Below are 24,122 nucleotides of genomic sequence, written 5' to 3'. Positions count from 1 at the left end.
ATTTTGAGAAGGCTTTCTTTCTGTTTATGCAGAGAAAAAACTAAAGGTAGTTGTTTGGTTTTTTAAACTGGGCAAACTAATTGAGAAAATTATGACTAAATAAACAAAACTTTTGCTTCTATACACTGGTGAGAAAGAAGATGAGAAAAAATACAAGCAAAATTTACATACTTATTTCTGTGATTCTTTCATACTTTGCTTTGCTGTGCCCTTGTAGCATTCTGCCTAACAGGGTGAGCTTGAGAAATCTCCCAGGAGGACTGGTTGCAGTAATGATGTGATACAGGAGCCACCAGTTTGACTGAGTGTCTGAGTGGCTGCACTGCTCAATGCAGCAGCCCCCTGTGAGAACCTGCTTCTTCTATTTTGGGAACAAAAGGTGTCAGGAGGAAATGGGGTAGCACAGGAGTGCTGGCCCAGGCTTCTCCTGGGGCTCTGCAGGGCATGAGGAGCCCTGCTGGGGTGAAGGCAGGAGGCTGGCTCCAGGGCTCCCCAGGCAGGGAGGGGATGCGTTGGGTGGGGCCAGGTGAGGCACACGGCAGGTTCCAGTGCAGCCTGGCCTCTTCTGTGACTTTCTGCTACTTGTGTTTGGAAGGAGTGTGCATCCTGTCTGTTCGTCAGATAAATGGCTGTATTTTACAGCCATGTGGCTGCTGCATTTTGGTGTGATGTATTTGAGTGGTTTTTGGTTCTTGTTTTAATAAGGATTACTGAGGACCAAGTGTAAGTGTAGGCAAAGTTGAAAGTTGTCTGAAGCTGCAGTCCTGCTTCCCTCCACACTGATCTTCCAGCTTTCCCTTCCTCCCTTGTTCTGTCTCTGCCGAGGAAGGAACACACCAACCTGCACGGATGTTAGTCTGTCTCTCATCCTTCCTCTTCATAACCTTCACCTATTTTGCATTACTTAGTTTAGCAACAGTTTTTGCTTTTCTCTTATTGAACTAGCAGACTGTTTCTTGGTCAGTGTGGATGGCATCTGATGCTTTTCAGACATACACTCACTGTTGATTTTGAGTTACTTTAGAATTTCAAGAAAGCCCAAGTTTCTAAAATGTCCTGATAGAGAGCTATGATACCTAATAAGGACTGCATATAATGGTTAAACTCTCTGTAAAGTTTGTTAATGTTTTCACATAGCAGAAGTACTCTTGCTGACCAGTAAGCTTATTTTGGAAGAGCAGCACTTCGTGTTCTTCACTTATGACCCAGTTACAGCTGTGGATAAATGAGAAGTTGGGACTGCTGACATGCTGTGGTTTTATAGGAATTTTGAGTTTGAACATGTTCTACAGTTCAAGGTGAATAATGCTGGAACTTGAAAATAATTTGTGAAAGTAGGAAAATACTCTAAAATGCACCTGCCTTATGCATTTCTATAGGAAGGTTGTGCAACATTCTTTAACTGTCCATCCTAGTAGTATTTTTGTTTTTCAATATTTTTTGTTTGGGTGTTTTCTATTTGCTATCTCTTCATTTTTGTCTGGGTATGTGGAGTCCATATGATATTTTGTGTATGGAAACTGAAGGGTTTACTCTTGGCTACTTTTAGAGATTGATTTAGTTACAGTTATTTAAGTCCAGCAAAGGTAAGTGCTGAGGTATAGACAGTGAGATACCCTGGGCTTGCTCTCGCTTTCTGCAAGATCTGGTGGCCACCAGCTGGGACCAGGATATGATGAGAAAGCAGGGAAAGTCCATTGCAGTGATACAGCTGAGATTAGGAGATTTAAAGATGAATTCCTTGATACTTCCCTATTGGACTTCCTCCAGTTCACTCTTACAGTATTTTTATATGCTTTAATTTTAAGACTTGTAATGCACATGTTGCTCTGGGTGTTTCCCTTCAATATATATAGACCACTTCCATTAGTTTTAACAAAATTGCTGGGAAACAGAGCACCATCTTATAAGAAAAGATGTTGAAACTATGTAGTATATTGGGCCTAAATTGATGGATTTAGTAGCTGGGGCTGCAGGGATGGGGACATTGTCTGGGCTGCCCTTCAGGAGGGTCCCTGAGGGATCATGCCTACCCCAGAGTGCAGTGAGGGTCACCCAAAGCAAGGACATCCCTGGAGAAGACAGGGGAGATGGAACGAAGGGGCAAGGAGTAGCCCAAGGAGAAGTGAGAAGGAGGAGGAGCAGGCAGAGAAGGTGCTGCAGACACACTCCACGGCTGTCTGTGCTAGAGGCAGGCGCAGGGCTGAGGGTCAGGCATGGCACAAACCAGGGGATTTGGGCGAGGAAAGGTCTTCGGGTGATGCTCACCCTTGGGAAGCAGGAACAGAGTTCCCCTCAGTGGTTGCTGAACGTAGTCTCCTTTTTTGCCTCCTCAATTTCTGAAACAGTAACTAACAGTTTGTTGTTAACTGTAAATTAAGGAAAATTATGTGGAATTCCCGTAGTTGAGATTCTTTTGACCATGACGTACAGACAACAGATTTGAGGGATTCTTTTATCGCTTTTGCTGTTGTTTAAATCTTTGGGGTTTGTTTTTACAGCTTTGGTTTTGAACTTTGGAAGCCTAGAGATAAATATATCCCTTAAAAAAAACAAAGACTTGAAAGCTGAAATTTTTATGTGGTGATGAGACTTTGGAGAGCTGGCTTTAGGAAAAACTCCTAGTGCTGCAGGGGACAGGATAAAATTGCTGGCGTTGGCAGCCCTGCTGTGCAGGCTCTCCTTCCTGCCCCCGGCTCCTGCAGCTTTCCCGGCCTGTCTGTGGCTCCTTCAGAGTTGATTTTTGCGGTGTGATCTGCCCGGAGCAGGAGTTCTGCCCGTGGTGCACTTGTCATGCACCACATACACATTACTGTAGGAGTAGCCTAACGCTGAGTGTCCAGCTTTGCGATACAGCGGTTCGTAGCCAAAAAATCTTTTATGGCCAAAAAAGCCGTGCGTTTTTGTGCTCCCCCTGCTGGATGCGGAGGAGCAGGAAGCGCTCCCGGCTGGAGCGCTGCTGGTTCCCCTCGTGGCCCGGCTGCCTGGCCGGGCGCGGGCGGCTGCTTGCGGGTGGGGCTCGGTGCTTCCCGAGCCCGCTCCTGCAGCGGCGGAACCGGCCGTGCCCCAGCTGTGGATGTGGGAAAGGCTGGAATTGTGCAGCACCGAGTTATTGTGCCACAGTAGGGCTTAGCACACACCTGGACAGGGTGGCCGAGGCAAGCCAGGTGTAAGGGCTTTCCAGCTGGCACTTCTTCTCTACCATCTAGTCTCATTCTCAGGTGTAGCCCGCTAAACCCTGGACCTTGCCAGTTAGACTGTTTTGGGATCTTTCTAGAAACAGGATGAGAGAAGGGGCCAGGCTTTAAGAAGCTAATTTTATTTTTAGAAGCTGATTGCTGTTCCCAGCAGGACCCTGTGAAGTGTGTTGGCAGAGCTGGGGCTGGCATGGGGGCACAGAACAGGCTGGAGTGGAGGGGGGGACATTGTACAACCCCTGAGCAGGCTGTGCAGGGAAGCCAGGGAGCAGATGCTGGTGGGGACAGTGCCAGTGTCCTTAGAACCAGCTTGGACCTGGTTTATGAAAGGGGTGGGTGGTCAGTACTGTGAATTCACAGAAATGTTAATGGCTAGCCCTTTCATTTTAAGAGGTGCTTTATAAAACAAAGTAGGAATTGTGGTGCTGGTTTTACAGATGGGCAGAATAAAGCAGAAAGGAGGGGAGCAAAGCTTTGGGTTTGTGTTGTGCAGCAGTGCAGCTCAAGCTGCCTTAAACAGCCTCTGTTTCTACCCTCTGCCATGATGGCTGATCACTCCTGTCTTGGCCCTGCTCCCTGTGTTGTGTTGGCAGAGCTGTTTGAGACAACATGCTGAAGGAAATTAGTTGCCCCATTCCAGCTAACCATGCAGCTGCACAAATGCAGTGTTGAAAGTAAGAGTCCAGGAGAGAGGAGTGAGAGGCAAAATTCAAGTGTCCAGGTAAATGCTGTAGCCTGATCTGACAAAAGTCCAATCCAGTTACACCTGGAATAGTACCCAGATCTTAGGGGAGGCAGAAAAAAAAGCTTTTCCTTTGGAGAAACAAACTAAAATAACTAATTGCAACTTCATTAAAGGGCGGTCTGCATTGGCTGAGAAAGTCATGTTAACAAATACTAAATTTGAATCAATTAAAGTGTTGTTCCTACCTTGCATCAGCAGAAGAAAAGCACTGGAGAAAACTTCTGGAAGAGCATAAACATGTTCTGGGCAAAAACATTCACAGTTCAGTGAGGCCTTAAAGCCAAACATTCACCCATGGTGCTTGACAATAATTTCTCTAAAACTGCCCTTTGTGAGACAAGAAAACCAGCAGTGTCCCTGTAGGAAGCAGACAGTCCCTTGGTGGCACTGGGTGTGTTGGGGTGGGATGACTGTTTCTAAGAAGGTTTTCAGTCATGTTTTTATTCTTGGTGAATTACCAGTGAAAAGGATAAATATGACTGCAGAACAAACATTGAATGCAACTAACAAGTGATTTGTAATAACTTGAGACTTTTCTTAAAGTCACCTGTGACTTTTGCATAATTTGAGTTTTTATGAAAGTGTCTGCTCTCACAGCTGGTGGTTGGGGAGGAACCTGGAGTGGTTGCAAATTGTGTGGGGTTTGCTGTGTTGTTTTTTGCTTGGTTTTTTTGTTGTTGTTTTCCAATAGTATGTGCTTTTTCATGTTTAATGGGATTTTTTTTTGCACAGAAGTTATTTGGAAGTCAGTCAAAAGAGAGGCAAAATGTAGTCACTGTGTTCCTTTTCTCAATATTTGCTGAGTTTTGGAGCTTGGTAGTATAATGCTGTAAGGACACCTTGTCTGCCTGCTGAAACAGCATGTAACAAAATACAGACTACCCGTAAACATTCCCCCGTCTCCCTTTGCAATCTTTCTTTATAATTAAAAAAACATTTCCTAGAAGTTGCAGTGCTGTGCCAGTGTAATCCATAAACTTGTTTTGTTTTGCTGCAGAGAGGATGGTGGTTCTGAGGTATTTTGGTGTATTTTTTTAAGTAGTGTTTGGGGGGTTGGTTTATCTTTTTTAATGGCACTTAGCTCACAGTAGTCAGTGAGTGCCCTTTATAAAGAGAATAAAAGAGACTTCAGCATGACCTTTAACTGAAAAAAAATTACCATTTGGCTCTGGAAATTTTGATATAAACCTCAACAGAATTCTCATTATCTTTTCCTTATTTCATTGTTACAGGCATGAAAAGCTGTAATACTTAAACTGCTGAGTGAGTCTCAGAAGCTTGGGGGTGGCAAGGACCCCAACCCAGCCTCAGGTCTGGTCCTCCTGGCTTGGTTGTTGGACTCCTAAATGCTCTTAATTCATTTCAGGTCTTTTCACTGAGCTGATGCAAATGCTGCTGTGTTCTGCAGGAGAATGGAAGCATGATGTGTCTGTATTTTTATTGCAGGAAAATGGATCTTGTTATGTGAGGGTGTTGAGGAAACAGTCCCCAGCTACTGAGAGGAAGAAAGGCCGGTGGGAAATACTCAGGTAGGAAAGCTGTGTATGTCATCCAGCAGTAAAAACACTTGTGGGCCTTCATTCCTTTTCCAGACACTGTGTCGTGTTTGATGCTTGAATGGCTGATCTGGTCACTATCATAGTTTATTTGTTGTTTTAAGAAGCAGCCCTGTTTGGTCAATTGATTGCAACAACAAAACACTGCAAGCAAAGCCCTCAGCATAAACATTCCTCAGGCTATCTGTGGTACAGTATTGATCCTGATACGGAATACGAACAAATTACTCTGTGTGTGCACCATTCCAGCTATAAAACAGAGCAATAATATGTTCTACTTGCTGCCAATAAATGTGCATTTATAATAAACTAAGCAGAAATCCCTGAGTAGAAGTGAGCAGTAGTTTCAATAATATGTTCAATATCTTATGTCTAGCTGCTGTACAGAATTTTTTAAAAAGCACAGAGTGGGCACTTCAGGGTATCTGTTTCCTTCTTCACTTAAGAAAAATAATCTTTGCAGACTTATTCTGTTGCTGCTTTTCCTTTGCTTGTGGGGGTTTTTTAAAGATATTTTTAAATAGTTTATAAAGCCATAGGTAAGCTCATCTCTGCATTATTTTCAGTGTAGTTCAGTGCTTCTCTAGAATTTGGCCTGCATCATCATTTTCTTGTGGACCAGCTGCCTCTCCTTACACTGCTGTGTGAGTCTTCTCCATTTTTGATCCTTGTCATATCCCAGTGGGATTTCCATATGTTGGGAAATAGCACTAAAGTCACTTCCGTGCATCTGTAGTTGTTTTGAATGCACCTGAAATTAGGGGGGAAGTCAGTGCCCTGTGACCATCACCACTGGGGGTACATAACTGAACCCACTTCCAAACAGAAAAAATGTTACTGATCATCAGAACATAGTTTTGTTGGTTTTTTTTAAATCTGCTTTACCATGCTCATATAATCCACCATCCATATTTTCAGTGCTGCACTTTGATGAGTTTCAGACAGTTGACCTCAAGGCATTTCTTGATGAACATTTCTATCTGCTCTCAGCCTTGAAAAACTCAACCTTCTCAAGAGCTGTATGGGAGAAAAATGTGTAAGACTAATATTTATAGGCTGAAAAAGAAGGGAGAGGAAAGACTAAAGTGTAAAACTTGCTTCCAGCAGAGATGCCATCCCTCTTTTACCTCTGATAATTAGAAGCATTTCTGACATGGTTACAAAGCGAGTTAGCGGTGAGTGCCTGCCATTTGCTGTGCATTTCGACTGCAGGACTGTTTGCCTTCCCCATGCTTTCTTCTATGTTGTTTTCAGACAACCACAAAATTCTGATACTCACCTATTACATTATGATTCATCAATACTCCTACATTTCAGTTATTTCCAAGTATGTACATGTGATTGTTTGTAAAAATGCAAGGTTGTGATTCAGGTTCAGATTTTGAGTATTTTTTAAATCATGTTTAGCAAAGCTTATTTGCATAAATCCTTTCGTTAGTAGTGCTAGCTGAAATAATCCTGAAAGACAAGAAGGGGGAGAGGTTTTAAGTGCCATAATTTTTGCCAGGAAAAGATCATGGCTGTGTTAATAAATACAGCAGTACTGATTTTAACTCTAATAGAAGATTTAGAGAACAAGTAGTTACAAGTAATTTTTACTTAAAAGATTACAAGTAGTTTTTAGAGGTGACTTAAATGGTATACTGTATTTAATGGTCCCTGAATATGGTCTAATGGTATAAGATGCTCATCTTGGATAATACCAGTAATATGTGCAGGCAAAGAAGTGCAGCAAATAAATGACAAAACACAACACCAAACCCCACCACATTAAGAAACACTCTGTTTTTAAAACTGTAGTTTCGAAAATTTCCTGGAGATTTCCCTAGACTTGGGCCCTTGTTTTCAAAAATAAAATAAAGATCACTTCTCTTTACCGTAAGGAAACTTGGGAGAGAAGTTCCCTGCTGTGCCTTTGGATCATGTGACCTCGCTGCTGTAGAGCTGGAATGTTTGCCATGGTATTTCCGGAGGCTTCATAAACACACAGAAAAAACACTGGGGGTTAGGAGGATTTTCAAAAAATTGCTCTATTTCCCCCCACCTCCCCCAACCCTTTTTTTTTTTTCTGACAGCCTAAATTCTTTGCGCTTGAAATGCGGGGTTCTTTTAGGAATTCGGGAATTTATTTGTTTAGTCCTGTGAATTTTAAGAACTAAGTTAAAATATTTGATAATTTTTTAATTGCTGAACTTGTCTAGAATGATTTCTTACCAGATGTAATACCTGGCAACCTACATATTAAGCCTGGCTCTTATTTAGATGGTCTTAATGGTTTACTTTTGGCATGTGTCACTGTGAGTGGCATTCAGTAATCTGACTTGATAGCTGTCATCTTGCAAGGCAGAGTAATGCAAACAAAAGATGAGCGCTCAGACAAGGTTACAGTGAAGAGCCATTTCCTAAGTCCTGCTGTGGTGGCATAGAATCCCCAAGTCAAATCAGAAAAGCACAGAATTAGTTCTGGCTCCTGGGATGTGAGGGACAAGATTATGCAAACCTCTTCCATCTAACTGTAGGAATAGTACATGCTCCTTCTCAGGCTTGGCAAACACCAGCTTAAACTGGGATTATGAGGACCTTTGTGTGTCTGTAATGCCATGGATATGTGATGTCTTAGTGGCAAGGTGGGCTGAAGGGGCTCTCCAGTCCCTCTTGCAGCCTGGACTGGCAGAGCTGCAGCATCTCCTCCTCCCTTCCCCTTCTTGCCAAGCTGCCTGTTGAACAAGAGCAGAGAATGTATCTCTTTTAAAAATAACCTGGCAAAAATGGGGAGGGAGAGGGAGGATGAATGGACTATTTTTAACTTCACCAAGTCCCTCTGTGCAGCACCATGTAGCTGTCCCAGGAGGGGTGGGGTGAAGGCAGTGCAACAGGAGCTGGTAACAAGTGGCCAGAGATAGGAACTGCTTGTTCCAGATTGCCTTTGTGAAAAATCCCCCAGCAATGAGCCTGTGTATTCCATGAGGCTGCTCAGACTGTGGTCAGTGGGAGGTGTATAACCCTATCAAGAGAGGCTTGTTGCTGAATCAGACTATTGCATCAGAAGTTACAGAAAGGCAGCATAGTTTGTCTTTTGAGCTTCCCTTTAAAGTATGAAGCAGTAGAGTTGTTTTTTTTCCCAACTTCAGGCCCCAAACTGGCACTCTGAGGAGGGGCAGAGGTGGATCTGGAATTGAGCAAGGGCTTGAATTCTACACTTTGAAAGGGCTTCTTCACTCCTTTGTCCTGTCCCCTACTGAACTTTCTGAATTCTCTAAGTGTGACTAATTCTTGAATTATATTCTTAGTGTTGAAATGTCTAAAATCATTTACATTAATAAAGTACATCTTACATTTTGTTTCCCAAAGTTTTGTGATGTCTGATTGCTACAGATTGTCACACTGTCTGACTTCTGCTCTACTGGTCTCTAGCTAGAGCAGTTGAATGAGAAGGGAATAGGATGAAGCTAAGAAGTTGTTCAGAAACTCTTGTACTGTGATTTGTAGGGAAAAACATAGTTTAAAATATTGGCTTAAATATAAATGCTCTTGTATATATAAGTCATCTTTTTTAAAAGTAAGCCATGACTCCAAAGGCAAGCTGTGTTTTAATTTGAGTTTATCTGCTTGTATGTGTGTTGTTTTTTGTTTTTCCCAGGTGGACACATAAAAATATGTATAGCTGAGTGACATGTTGGTAACTTCTTCCTTAAGTTGTCTTCAGTATTGTACTTTTTAATAAAATGCTGTAGCACCCCAAGTTTCAGGTGAAAAGTTCCAAAGTTCTGTCTTGTTCCTTAGGTTATTTCACTGGTTTGTCACTTTGCCTGTATGAGACAGTGCAAAGATTTTTTGTAATTTTGTAATGATACTATGTATATCCAAATAATATTTTTCATGCCCTTTGGCTTTGCCCCTTCCCATCAAAGGATTCCCAAGCCTTCCTAAGGAAACTTTTGTTAGGGAGGCCAGTGGGTGTCATGGTTGAAACTTGTTCTCAAAAGCTCTGTGTTCCTAATGGCCTTTGACAGCGTTTGGGAAAGATGTCACTTCAACACAGTGGAAAGCAACCAAAGTAAATTATATTTTTAATGAAGGATTTTCTATCTGGATGAATTGATACTGGCAGGACAGTATTGGTTAAAAATAGAAGAACCTTCTGCAGACACATTGCATTCTCTCCTGGTTTTACTTTGTCTAAACAAAAAGCAATGTACACATAGTGAGTGTAGACAGATTTGAGTCTGAGGTACTTCCTTTGCAGATGGCTTCTGATTCTTTTCCTATTTTATTTTTTTAATAAGTATTGCTTTAAAGGGAGACCAAATCAGCATTTAAGGATTCTGTTTATCATGTCACTGTGTGGGAGATTGCTGTATTCTGTACTACACCTACTTTATGGTGGTATGAACCAGATTCTTATGGCCTTATAAAGGATGCTAACTTGCATTCCTCTCTGCAAAGAAGTACTTCCAAAAGAAATAACAAGCAGATTGAGTATTTATTTTTGTTCAATACAAAAGTATTCAGAGCTAACTGGCAAATGTTTTACTTCTCTACCCTCCCTTTTCCCTTAATCATGTTTATCTCCTTGCCATTTTCTTCTATTAGAAGTATGTTCTTTTAGGGTATTTTAGTTCAGCTGATTTATAAGCCAAGATTTTATCTTTTCACTGGAAGTATGTGTAAGTAAAGGGACTGAATGGTTATTTGACTTTTATATGCTGTACATATGTATACTGTATATTTTAGATATGTTAGATGTGTGTGTAAATTGAGATCCTGTTTCAGAACAGTTGTCACTGTCTGAACAATGGATGATGATTATATATGTATTTTTAAATTACTGAAAAATCTAAATAAGGCTAAATTAACCTGCAGTAATCATACTGTTGTATTATTGCTAAGTGTTTCATACCGAATAGTATTTAAATACATTTCTCTATTTCACCTTCTTGAAGTTAGTAAGTTCAAGGTATGACTGGTTTTTGACACATTTCATTAGGCCTTGATATTTCTGACAGCATAGCTTTCTTTTTCAGGCCTTCAAGTGGGAAAACAGAGAGAAAATTATTTCCTTCTCGAGACAAAAGAACCGTGCAAGTGTAATTTCAGCTCTTAGTTTTTCTTTTGTCTGTGTCTCTTAGCCTGGTGTGATTAATTTGGTTTGATTTGGTCATGTTTTTAGAAGCTTATGAAAGGATAGGGAAAAGGGAATAAAAACACTCCTTTGAAGCACATATCCATGATTCAAATGCTGCCTTGGATCATAAAGATATATCTGCCTGAGATCTGTGTTACTAGAGTGTGAGAAATTCTGTGTGAAATTCCAGCAGGTGTTTAGCCCAAACTGATGATCAGGCAAGGGTCAGGGACAAGTATATAAACTGCTTGTAGTCAGCTGAGGATGTGTAGTCTTCACCCCAGATCAAACTAAGCCTTTTCAAAGAAAATATTTTAAGCTAGCAAATCATGGAAAACCTCCATATACACAATGTAATCTAAAAATCTCAGAAGTCAAAATAAACATAGTAAATCTGCAGAATCTGAATGTGTGGAGGAGTGTGTCTGCCACACCTTGTGGGGTCCTTTCTCTCTCTTGCTTATACCTGTCCCATACATCAGAAAGCTCAAACTGAAAGCTAAAAATACTCCTTTACAGTAGAGTGGGAGGGAAAACAAAACAGGCATGAACACCACCTTCCAAAGATCCTGAGTGTTTGCTACAGAACAGTCTGTTGACACAGAATGCAACAAAATAATTGTGTTGAATTAGGTGTTTTCTTTGTTGCCTTTGATTGGGGCACTTCAATGGAATTTCTGCTTGCCCATGTGCTCTCTAATGGGTGGGCAGAAGCTCACTCGTATAGGTTGGTTTCTGCTATAGTTCAGCAACGACCATTTTATTACTGCCCTTTTAAATGTAAACATTCCCAATCTCTTCAGACTTTCTTCTTAAAATAAGCCTTTTATCCCCCCCCTACCCGATGATTTTCATTGCTACCCTTTGATTTTTGTCTCATTTTGCTCTGAATTTTTAAGTTTCTCAGACTACTACTGCCAACTACTAGACTGTCACTACTCCTTTAATAAAATCCATGGCACCAGGGGGGCATTGGTTTCTTGGGTCCCAGTTTGTTAACAGATTTCCTTCTCTGAGCACATTCCTCTTTTGGACTGTTCAAATGTCGGCCAAAAATAGTGAATTCTTTGTTTGTTGGTAGGAGCACCTGTGCAGAGCCCATTTAACATCTACAGTATGGTAATGGTTTTTGGTCATTATTGCTCTGGACTTGATAGAATACAGAAGTGGAGTGCTCTTTATCAGTTTGTAGAGTCTTGCACTGCTTTGCTCTGCCTTTCCCTCACTTTTCCCTTTGGCCTTTTTGGTGCCTTGTGCCTAAACACCTCCCTGGTGACTTATTGCTCAGAAGTTCTCACTTGGAGATCCCTGTTCCCTCCATCTGCTCACAGCACTCAGAGTGTTTTGGGAATTGATGCAGAGGGGAATGATGGTCCTTGCAGCAGAGGGTATGCTCCAAGAGAGATGTACTTCCAGCATGTCTTGTGGGCAGATAGGAGCTTGATGTGCTTCAGCTGCCCATGTTCTGTGTGGAGCCAAAGCAGAAGCCCCATATCCATCGTGTGCATTGTGTTGGGCTCAAGCTAATAAGCTCGGTCTCTTGGCAGGATGTGTTAGATCAGGCTTACTGCTGTGCTAATTGTGCTTACACAGCTTCCAGTTTGGAGCTGGCTCATTTACAGCTGGCTTGGATGGTGGCCAAGAAGGCTCGCCTCTGCCTGCAGTATGCCATGTAGACATACACACATCCAGCACTTGAACATGTCTGTCAATAGCAGGAAATTATATTTGGAGGGAGGGGAAAATCTTTGGCCTGGCTGCAAGTGTAAACAACGACAATATTAACGAATGAGGAAGTAGGTAACAGTTTAATAAGGAGAAAGTTTGGTTATTTTAGCCTAATTTAGACTCTCTGCCACAAGTTGTTTTCAGCCTGCTTGGCCCTGTGCTGTTCCTCATTTACCACTGGTTTTGTGGGGGTTTTGGTTTGGGGTTTTTTTCCAATATAGCTTGGGAACGCTTCCCGGATTTAAGAAACCTCATTGTATAAGTGAGCAGCCTGGTATTTTAACTGAGAAACAGAAATGAATCTAAACACAATGTTAAAAAATGGGCAAATATTCAGAGGATGGAAGCTTTCTTTTATGATTAGCCCATCCACTGTTTTTCATCTTCCCTTACTTTATATGTTAGCAAGTTGTTGTGTACACTGGCTCCAGTGCAGTGTCAAGGATTGGCCCATCTTAGTGTTGAAGTGCTGTAGTTACCTAAAAGTACAGGATACTCACTAGTAACAGGAATTATTCAGGAAGAAGAAACCCAGAGCTGTAAAAAGTTCAAGTTTGTTTATTTAGGTTTGAAAAGCTAGAGCTCAGAATGACTTGAAAGCCACATCCTCCACTGGCAAAGATCAGTTTCATCAGTTACCAGCAGCTGTGTCGTTTACTTCATCAAAAATAAGTCCCCTCAATTATCATGAAATCTTCTGTCTGTGGAGGAGGGTGGTGGTGGATGGGAGCGTGGGAGTATATGTGTGTGTGTGTGTGTATAGAGAGAGAAAACTGGGCTAAGTATCTTAATTTATTGTTAAATAATAAAATTATTCATGAGCCACATTGCTATGAGCTCTCTTAATATTTGAGCCCATTTTTTGCTCAAATTATTTTTTTAGTTGCAAACATCCACGCATCACTGCATTAACTTGCTTGACAGTTTCGAGGCTACTTCTCCTTTTAAACTAGCCTTGAAGAGACAGTAACAACCTTCTAGTTCTACAATCACTGTTATTAAAGCAACCAGGTGAATGTATCTCTGCAAAGGCAGAGTTGAATAATGATTTAGCTTCCAGAATTAATTTGAAATTTCATCAGCACTAAGTAATATTTTAGTGGCAGTATAATCCTGACCATTACATATTAAGTCTGCAGACTGCACTGCCAGAGGAAGAACCCTGCAGTATTTAAGTGACACTGTAACACCACGGTATTATATTCAGGTCATTAGGGGGCATTTTACAGGATTGAAGTGATCTGGCAGAATGTCAAGGGTGAATCGTGTATTCTCTGTTTCTTTTCCTCTCCAAATATGTAGATTAGGGGTTTAAAAAAATAAATGATGCTTTGGTCACCAGTGTTCCTCCCCTGTCTCAGCCCAGTGTACCACCTGTGCATCACTTGCACGGTCAACAAACCCTGGGGGAAGGGAAGGGGAATAATAGATACAGATGGCTCAAATGCTGAGAGAGCACTGTACTGAAGGTTGGGCGATTTTCTGTATGAATCACAGCAACTGATAGATAAGCATGAATTCAAGTATTTGCCTTTTGTGTCAGGTGTCAGCAGGTGTCCAGAATGATGGGAAGTTCTGAGCTCCAAGATGGGTGTTTCCAGAGCAGATCCCTAACACTACAAGGCAGGGGCACTCTTGTGGTTGAATATAGTAAGGGAGATGAATGCCTCTCTCACCTTTGTGCGTTAGAAATTCCTTCTAAATTCATGTGTGTGGCCCGTCATAATGATTTTGATACCTCTTTTCAAATGTAGTCATCATTCAGACAGCTCTGGTTGAATTTAGGGGGAGTATTAGGCTGTGAAAAGCATGTGTTCTCAGCAGCTCATTGCTGCCTCTGGCAGAAGTTGCTGCCATTCAGATCTGCTATCTAGATAGTTCACATGATTATTCTGTGCACCATTGGAGACAAACTGGGCTGGATTAGTTTAAACATGTAAATAGTAGCTTTGGATCATTCTTTCTGCAAGAAACAGATAATCATGACACAAGTAGCCTAGCTGTCTAACAGCAAATTTCACCACATCAGTCTTCCCTCATCTTTCCTTCACTTTGTTTAAACTACAGCTTTTGGGGTGGTGGGAACATTTGTTAAAAATACAAACAGTGATTAGAAAGGATCACTGACAATGAGTGAAGCTGAAATGATGTTTATCTTCCAATGGTGGAAATGGCAAGGTAACATGCTGGTTGGTCAGGGGTTCACAGCCTTTCCAGACAACAGAGTGGCCATCATAGGAATGGGGTGCATGGCTGTGATCTTTCTGTGCTCCAGGTAGTTGAGGGGGGAACCCCAACAACGGTTTGTCTGTTGGAAGAGTTTAGTTTTCTCTAATCTAGAAGTCTGTTATAGGATAATACCTGTTTTATTCTTGCTGCACTCCATGTGATGGGAAATTCTTAGAAAAGTCTCATGGGCAGGAGGTGTGCCTGGCTGCTGCAGAGCAGTACTGAAAAGGAGTGGTGAGGATACTGGACAGCTGGACATTATTTTTACAGGTCTTTCCTGTAAAAGATATGTAAGATCTTATAGGATCTTAAAGTCTTACTAGGGAGTGGTGGCAGGACTGGTATTTGTGGAGAAGTACTGGCTGTGCCAGTGGCAGCGTTGCCTTAGCTGGCTGTAGGGGGCTGCGAGGGCAGATCAGCAGGTTAAACACGGCTGTGGCCGACAGCTCCGTGAGCACTCCTGAAGGTGAGCTCCTGTTCCTCCTGCTGCCTGACTGTGGGGTAAAGGCAGTGAGCTACAGGCAGTAGCTGGGCTCCTGCACCCTGCCTACATAAGTGCCTTCTGCTCTGAATACCCACTTAGAGAGATGACTGGATCAACCCACAATAGCATGTTTTCTGTTCCTACTGCTTTCATATATGTCAAAATATTTCAAATATTATTCACTGTATTTTAAATTACTTCAGTACCTTCTGCTTCTTTTTTTTCCCATAAGAAAAGACTAAAATTTTATTTTCATGTATATAGACTGCTTTCACAGAGGGTAAAATTTCAGTTTAGATTTTGAGGACTGTTCTCCCTTGATTTTGCTTTGGTTGTCACCTGCTTTTGTTTTAAAATATGTATCAGGAAGCCAGTTTTGTCCAACCATTTCTAGTGGGTATTTTTTCAAGTTAAAGGCAATGGGCTTTCCTGAAAAATGTCCATAGAAAAAGAACTCCCCAAAGTGTGTCTCTAGTGATCTGTGCAGTTAGCAGTTACTCCTGTGAGCTGTCATTTTACAGTAAAAATAGAAAATGTAAAATATTGATTACATATGCAAGTACAAGAAATGTACATCTGTATACTAGCTCTCCAGGAGCTTGTAGATAAAAATAGGTTTCAGTCACATTTTTCCTTTTAATGTGCCACAACAAGTAAGTTTTGGTCTTGAGGAAGTATGTGTGATGCCATAAGGCTATACACTTGTGAAGAGAATTTTATTCCAGCTATTTAGTTAAATAAATTAACATGGACATTTTCTGGGTTTTCTTTTCCTAAGTGAGAGACATGTACTACTTATCATGGTGCAGCACTGAGCAATACCATAAAGTTCAGATCAGGAGAGATCTTTGTTATGCATATTGTATGCCAGGTATTGCAGTTTATGCATGCTAGAAATACATAGCGGCCTGGTGCCCATGTTACTGTTCCACTTGTACTGCTTTTTCAATGTATTTGCTGATGCTGCAACACTTTTTGCACTAAGTTTTAGACAGTTCAACATCTGCTTTTCTCAATTGAATAATCCTGCTGCTCTCACTGGTGGTACACAGCTCAAGCCTGTTTTCCTTCCATCTCACGAAGGCAAACATCTGGAGGATAGGCTTCACTGTCCTTGGCCATTCAATCTGTTGTGACTTCTTTTGATTGCTATCAGTTTGAAGCATTGTCAGATACTGTTTTGATCCAGAAACTCTCCAAACAAGCCTGATCCTCTAGCTTCTTGTAAAGATTGGCCATGAAACTAGGAAGATTGTAGGACAAGCCACATTATCTTATGAGGTGATGTGTATGTGATAAGTTCTGAGTAATTACACAATAAAGTAATCAGCCAGCAACTTGTTAAGTTCCTCGGTAGGGAAGCTCAATAATAGGTCTGGCAAAAATAGAATTTTCCTTTTAATAGCCATTGTCAAAGTATTTTTGATATAATATAATAATAAACTTGTCAAAGTTTATTTGAAGTTGAACTGATATCAGGTTTGCCTTCCAGTTCTTCGTAGAATGAATCGTAATAATGAATTGAAGGTGTTTTAGAAATAGAGTTTGTGGTGGAGTTTCATTTAAATTATTGTTCCCTTCATCCAGTGTGGTGTAGGACTGTAGATATTAATCTCAAATTATGTCTTATTAAACATTTTGAGTAATAACCACCTGGTTCTTTGATATTTTGGGTTTATACATGAAACCAGGGGATCAACTATATTTGCTCTTTTTGTTGCCAAAATGCAGCTTGACTTCTGAAAAGTTTAATGGAGTGGATTCAGTTTTGATAGTGGTGTAAGAATGTACCCATAGTAACATCCAGCAATTTGGGAAGGTTTTGCCTTTGTTTTCTGTAGCTGGTAAATTGACTATATTGTATGTAAATACATCCAAACCCAATTTACTACTTGTAACATGAATATACTATACAAGCTACTAGAATATTTGTAGCTGTAATGCTCTCTGATGGAGAAGCAGTACTTAGGGTATGTCTGCTTTCTTCCTTTTGTAAGCTTGCAATTGATTCTTTTTTGGACAATGTGCATTCACACATACTCACACAAAGTGCATTATCTGCCTGAAGCTTCAGGCTAAATGTGTGAGCCCAGGTGTCATATTTCTAATGCCCTTTGCATGAAATGTGAGGTAATTGTCCAAGTGTAGAAGCTGTAGGTGTGTTTACGAAACGTGAACTACGGGCACAGTCTGCAATTTCAAGTGTCTTATGAAAATGTGTGTGGTAAGGCTACGCTGTCTTCGAAACAAACTTCTTATGTTCTTGAACTTCAGACTTCTCAGTCCTGAAAAGTGAAGTGAATGACAGAATACCTTAAATAGCTCCATGTGTGTTTATATTTATTAGGTCTAAAACCACTTAGACCAAGGTAACTTATTGCAAAGCAGAAACATCTGCTGAGTTAATTTTCATGAAGTAGATGGTTTTCTTAAGTTTTTGTGTTGTGAGGCCTCCCAGGCAAGAGTGGAAGAAAGATACAGGTATAGTGATCTGTTAAATAAATGAAACAAGTGGATTGTGGGTAAATAAATGAGTGACAAAGAGATGATGTAAGGAGAGCAAAAAGCATTCTTACACACAGAAGAGTGGATAGTGCCTGCCTCTCCATCATGATCCCAAACGCGAGAAAAATCAAAGGTTTTTCTTACTGGAGAGACTGAAAGAAGGTCAAGTTCAAAAATAGCTTTGGGTCAAAAAGGAGGGAGGAGAAAGAGACAGTGTAGTCACTGACATGAGTAACTTCAGATCACATTTGAGTGTCTGGGATGTCACTGAGGGAGCTGCTGCTGAGGAAGAGGCCTGCCGTAGCTAATATTTTCTGTATAGAGCTGACACATGGTATCACTACCAGAAATGGGCTGCTTTGGGTGCAGGTTGTCATTGTACCCTGTTTATTGGTCTCTATTGATCCTCCATTTCCATGGGTGTGATGCTGGGACTTCTGAGGCCACATGCCTTGGTTTTCTTGTGGCAATATTCCAAGCCATTCTATAAATCCTTCCTCATGAATTATGGAGGAAAAAACCTGCCCTGTTCCTTAAATGGTTAAGACTGCTAGGAATACAGTGAAGGCTTTTGTGTAATTTAACCCTTCTTGTCCTCAGCTGTTTACTCACACAGTTAGAAATTGACATAAATGGTGGACGTGTGTTCTAATCCTTATCATCACTGTAACATCTGGAAGTCATAACTTTTGAGGCATTTGTAGCAGCAGAAATAGTTAAATGTTGCTAAAACTTCTTTCCTATATGCATTAAAAATTCATATGGTAGTGGATTTAATCTGAGACTTGTGTACAAGTACTTTACTAAATACTCTGGGTTTAGAAACAATGTAGGATCTAATATGCCAAGGAGAAAGAATGTATTAATTATATTCAAAAACTTGCAAACAGATTGAGTCCCTGATAATCTTAGCAGCTGATACCTGTAGTTAGATTTTGAGGAAGTGTCTTCTACTAGCATCTCAATATTTTAACTGTAGTTTAAAAAAAAAAAATTTAAAAAGTAAGGCATAATACTATTCAATGAGATAAGAGTCTGAAAACCCCTGCTCAATAAACTGATATGTTCTTCAGGAAATTGATGCTATATCAAAAGCTGCTTCTTCAGGTAGCAATCATTAGCTTAGCTTCCCAAAATGAATGTGAAATACCAACATTTAGAGAAGGCTGTGCCTGTTTATAATAGTACTGGTTTTGTATACAGCATTCTTGGCTTATCTTGAGAGGGGTTCTGACACACAACAAAACCAATGCAAACTGTTTTAGCCACCAGTACTTCTTCTGACCTTAAGTATTTCTTGGCTAATGTGCGTGAGATCAATTACAAGAAATTTAGATATTTTCTTTTCTCTTGTTTGGGTTTTCTTTCCCCTCTTTGTTTTAATGACCAAATATATGGGATACAAAGAGATCCTCCGTATAAAATATAAGTAATATATTTAAAATTAAGCATATTCTCACATACAGGAATTAAACTATAAATGTATGTCTTTTGAATTAGTCTTTCTAAACAAGGCATGGAAAGCTACATCTGTTGCGGTGGCAGTGGTGATTGCTTCCTTTTTTCTTTCAGAATAGCTGAATGTTTTCTTCAAATAATCTCTTTTATATATATAAATATATATTATATAATCATCTGGAAATCTGCCACTGCTGTGAAAATGAAGCAGTGTCCACTGGACCAAGTAGTACCTTGCATTGAAGTCCCTTAGCAGAAGGAGCAGTGAGACATGCATGCCTGGCCCCTGTGTGATTTGTGTGTAATAGATTATCTCTCTTGAAAAGGAGCATTCACAGCTCTCTTGGAAGTCACTGTTCTGAAGGGTGTTCTTCATTCACAGGGAGTGAGGCATGTTGCTGTCCCACTCAGTGGGACCCCAGAGGTCAGCCTGAGCCCTGGAGATCCACTGGGAAACATGAAAGCTTTGGCGTGACCTTCAGATTTTTAGATGTGTGTAGATGTGGTTTGGTCAGTCAGTGTATTTGTCTTTTTCAGCCTTATTGAGATGAGCTTTAGTGTGCTGAGTAGCACAGATGGGCATTACTTGCTTGCACTGAGCTGCTGTTTAGGTGACCAAATACATAAGCAAGCTGATTTTTGCACTGAGCAGTTTTTTTTAAAAATAGGCACAATTCCCACTAGTTCCACTTTCAAATCTGTCTAAAAATGAATGATTGTTAGTGTTTTCACACTGATGATATCTTGGAGTCATGAATTATTTATCTTCACGACTACATGTGTGTGAGAAAGGATTTGGTTACCCCTGTTTTACAGGAGACAGACAGGGCATAAATTGACTTGTAGGCTGTGCCTGTGCTAATGTAGAGTGCTCCATGGAATGACTCTGTTGGGAAGCTGCAAGGAAGGGTGTTGCTCATTGTACTGTGCTTTATTTTTAGAGGATTCAAGAGCAAACCGCTGCAGGCATCAGACTGGAAGGAATATTGCCTTTTCTCATTCTTTCTTAATTCTGTGAAAGTCCTTATCAAAAACTGGTAGTGTTTTCAAGTCTCATAACGGCTTAAGAGTCTTGTGTCTCCTGAAGGAAGCCCAAAGCAGCTCAATCGTTTCTTTTGAGGGCAAGGTGCAGTGCGTTGTTTGTGCCGCCAGCCTTGGCAATGCTTTCCCCTCCCCAACTTCTTTGTCCCCCTTCTTCCCTTCCCCCGCCTCCCCAATTATTTTTCCAGAGACCTTGGCTTGCTGCTTCTGGGGCAGCAGCAGCAGCTGCTAGTGCTGTCCTGTAATTCTTCCCTCTCAGTCACAGGGGACTGGAAGGAGAAAGACGGTCTGTCTCAGCAGCAGTCCACCAGCTGCTGCTACAATCTATAATGCGTAAATTTGCAAAATATAGCTTTTAATTTTGCTTTGCAGTCAGAATGAAAAACTAGAGTGCACCACCACTGCCATCATTGATTGATTAATAGAAATAAATGCTCCCTGCTCCCTGGTTCAGACTTGGACAAAAAGAACTTGCAAGTGGCTAAAAATGTAAGAAACCTGACAGACTTTCCCACCAACAGAGTAATTAAGAACACATTGTTGTGTGTGTGTGCTTGAGAATGTGCTCTGGCTAGGAAAAAGCTGTTGAGTAATGCAAAAATATTAACTAAATCAGAGTATAAAATCAGGCTTAGGGTCATGATACTCTCTGAAGTACATGGATAAGCAGGGCTTCTTTGTTACAGCGCTAATGACTGAGAGAGTCCCACAGATTCTAGCCTAAGAGGTTTTGAAATTGTGCATCGAGACATTTTTGATTTTGAGATTTCTCTTAAAGGAGAAAAGGGGAATTAAAGAAGAATGGGCAGTGTTCTTTCTTTGCCAGCAATGTAGTAGCCATAGTAAGTGCTTGTTTTGTGTCCAGTCATACACCTTGGGTAAGGAAATGGCCCATAGAAAAGGTAAGCAGCCCCCAAATTGCCATTAGAAATGGATTTGTAACCTCTTCAGTGTGCATTTATGAATGATGAATCTTTTAGTTGGAGCACTCAAGAAGAACCAGCCATAACATGGCCAAAATTTGTCAAGGAACTTGTTTGAACTGAATAGTTTAACTCAGTGGGCTGTTCAGAAGACTTGAACTATAAAACACCATATATAAAAGAATTCATGTTGTTGTGGCACAGATGATTGACCAAAGAAAAATTGTTGTGTGTATAGCTGGGAGAAGTAATTTTATCGCAAGTCAGTTTTGCAGTTGATTTGTCAGAATTTGGGAGAGAGCAGATCTAAACCTTACCTTTGTGGACAGCCTGACTGTCAATAAATTCCAGTGTAGCCTAGTACCTATCCCCAGAATTACCAGTCCTGATTTCTGTACATCTTACATCATACTAACGTCAGCAGTTTTAAGTAAAAGCATAAGCAGCCCCTGATCTCACAAGACACACTACTTTGAGTAGCTGTGTTGTACAGACATGTTGGCAGAAGTAAACTAAATCCAGATATGTCTTTGGAACTCCAAAGAAAACCAATTAAAACAGTTGAAGGAATAAACAAAGCATACTTTGTGCATGTGTGTGCACATATTATCTTTAATTGGTTGGAGTTTTTTAGCATGTGGAAAATCAGTGTATACCATGCCTCCCATCTCCTGGGAAAAGAGAGTAAGAAGAAATTATGTAGCTGACCCATTACTCAGGCACTTGGGAATTAAGAGAATGGAAGAGCAGTTTGTTTCTCTGAAGTCCTTCCTGCTTATATACATATATTTTAAATAAACATGGTATGCTCAAATATTTATATGAAAGCAGTGTTCAGTGGTATCAATTGGGCAAAGAAGTAAAGTTTAGTGAAGTGCACACACTTTGTGTCAGTTGCCGTGTTTTGGGTGGCTACCTGCTCGCTTTCAGGGAGAAGAGGATAAAAATTAACTCCGAGAGGCTTTTCACAGGTGAAAACCAGCTGAACTCTTGGAAATACTGCTTTAGCCAGACTTGACCATGTTGCACATTATTAGTCTTGTCAAAGTGTCAGAAATTGCCTATTGAAAATTGTTTGTGTTTAACCTTTAAAGAAAGACTGCTGGAGTGTGTTTTAAAACTGAAATGGTATCAAGCTGGATTGAAGCTTGCTGAGTTCTGACTCGGTGTCAACAAAGGCCTCTGGAACTCACAGTAAAGTTTCCAAGAAAGCAAGGTCCCCTTTCCAATATATATTTTCATTTGTCCTCCTATTGTGGTAAAGGCATCTGTCTTCTGCCAGTGTTTTCTGAGCTATGCACTGAAGTCTTTTGAAGATGATTGAATTTGTTTTTTACTGACTTTTTCTTCCCTTCAAAATTAATACCTTTATTTTAACATTCAAGGTCCCAAGCACAGCTTCTGTCATACAGAGATTGTTACCTTGGCGGTAAGAAAAGGACCCTTACTCAATACTGATATTTGCAGCACAGGCTGTTTTCCATCCATTCTGCAGGGTCTAATTCTTAATGCAAAGAATAGCATTAAAGTGTCAGTGAGAGCAAACCTTTCCTCACTTCTGCCCCTGTGGGGATTTGAGCAGTCTCTGCAGCCTCCTGCATAGACACTCTATGCAGGGGATGCCACTTCTGGGGCAAAGCTAACCTGGGAATAGTTAAGAGTGGAGTTCTGAGGGTGTACACTGAAATTTTTCTGTAGCTGCATTCTCAGTGGGTACCTACTATCTAACTCTCTTCATGGAAGTGGGAAGGTGGCTGTTACTGTTGTGTCTTGTCCATGAGCTTTGGTTGTGGGTGGGAAGCCCATAGTCTGATCTGTAGACCCATTCTGGTTTTTAGGATAAAGCATTTTGAGATAAGAATAGTCAGAAATAGATGTTAAAAGATCAGAAAACAGACCTAAAAGCACACTGCAGTCTCCCTGACAAAAATATGGTATCTAGACAATGGGCAACTTAATTTCTAAATTCCTCAGCCACAAAATTCCTTGGTAGTCTTAAAAATCCACGTTCCCCAAAACCATCTCAAGGTAGTGAAAAAGCAAGAGGGAGAACAAAATCTAAGTTCTAAGCTTGCCTAACACGTCACTTGGGATAATAACAGTTCTCTGTGTCCTTAGTAAACACAATGCCAGATCAGGAGCCAGAGGATAATCTTTTGCTTTAAATTGTTTTCCTATACTACCTGAAGCTGCACAGTGTAAAATCAGGAGTGGAGAAAGGCTATCCCAAGTCTGTCTCTTTGGTGCTGGTACAAACATGATTTCATTATACAAACATTTGCTCCATTAATTGTCATTATTCCTAATCCTCCATTTTGCTTAATGGCAAAACATTTCACTGCAGGGGAAAAAAAATTAGATTAAAGTAAAGACTTTCAGACAATAAAGACTACTAATTGAAACCTGCAAGGGATACCCCCATCATGGAAATACAAAATTACAAAAGTTATTGTGATGTAACTGGAGAAGTGATACTTGAAAATCCTCATAACACTGTGCATTAAGTTTTTGTATGTTTTATATCAGGATTGGTTGATTTTTTTTCTTCCTCTGTAAATGTAAGAATGTAGTAAATGGATGCACGGAGTGCTACATGTGTGTTTGTGCAACATGCATTTTGTCTGCTGATGGAAAGTAGAGGTTTTGACTGTGCATTTGTGTCCATGTGGACCTCTAAAATGAGATATATTGCAGGTGGGGATGCTAGAATGTTTTGATTTTGTTTCTCCCTGCTTCTTCCATGTGAGGTTTTTTAGCACCTGTCTTCCCCTGCTGTAGTATTGCATTGAGAACTTGGGATAAAATACTTTTCCTGTGCAAAGCTCACAGGTGTGTTTGTTTTTCTCCTTTGCAGTCTGTGGTATACAGCCATGTAGAGGTCTTATTTCTCTTCTCTAGAGGTTGCTAATACTTTACCAAAAGGAAGAGTGAGGCACAGGAAGCTCCTGCAGGAAGGGGAGAGCAGTGAGCTGCTCCTGGAGCTCCTTCCCCATATGACAAACCTCCAGCTTGCAGGCACACAGACGGGGTTGCTTTGAATGCAGAAAAATACAAATGCTGATACTTATGTGAGTAACATCATGTGCCTTCACTGAGGGTACAGTGGTAGGACAGCACTTATAAATGGGTTT

General features: G+C 40.7%; 1 protein-coding gene across 5 annotated transcripts in view; it reads left to right on the top strand.

The window, feature by feature from the left end:
- ZMIZ1 (zinc finger MIZ-type containing 1) overlaps positions 1–24,122 on the top strand; it is a 337,004-nt gene that overhangs the window by 111,338 nt on the left and 201,544 nt on the right. For all 5 annotated transcript variants that reach the window (XM_058028807.1, XM_058028800.1, XM_058028801.1 and 2 more), the window contains exon 3: positions 5,389–5,471. The gene's annotated coding sequence lies outside the window, so the exon portion shown is untranslated. The remainder of the gene's footprint in view (positions 1–5,388; positions 5,472–24,122) is intronic.

This window comes from Melospiza georgiana, chromosome 8 (genome assembly GCF_028018845.1).
Source record: "Melospiza georgiana isolate bMelGeo1 chromosome 8, bMelGeo1.pri, whole genome shotgun sequence".
Taxonomy (NCBI): domain Eukaryota; kingdom Metazoa; phylum Chordata; class Aves; order Passeriformes; family Passerellidae; genus Melospiza; species Melospiza georgiana.
The sequence above is the reverse complement of the archived record's forward strand: the minus strand, read 5'-3'. Positions and strand labels throughout refer to the sequence as shown.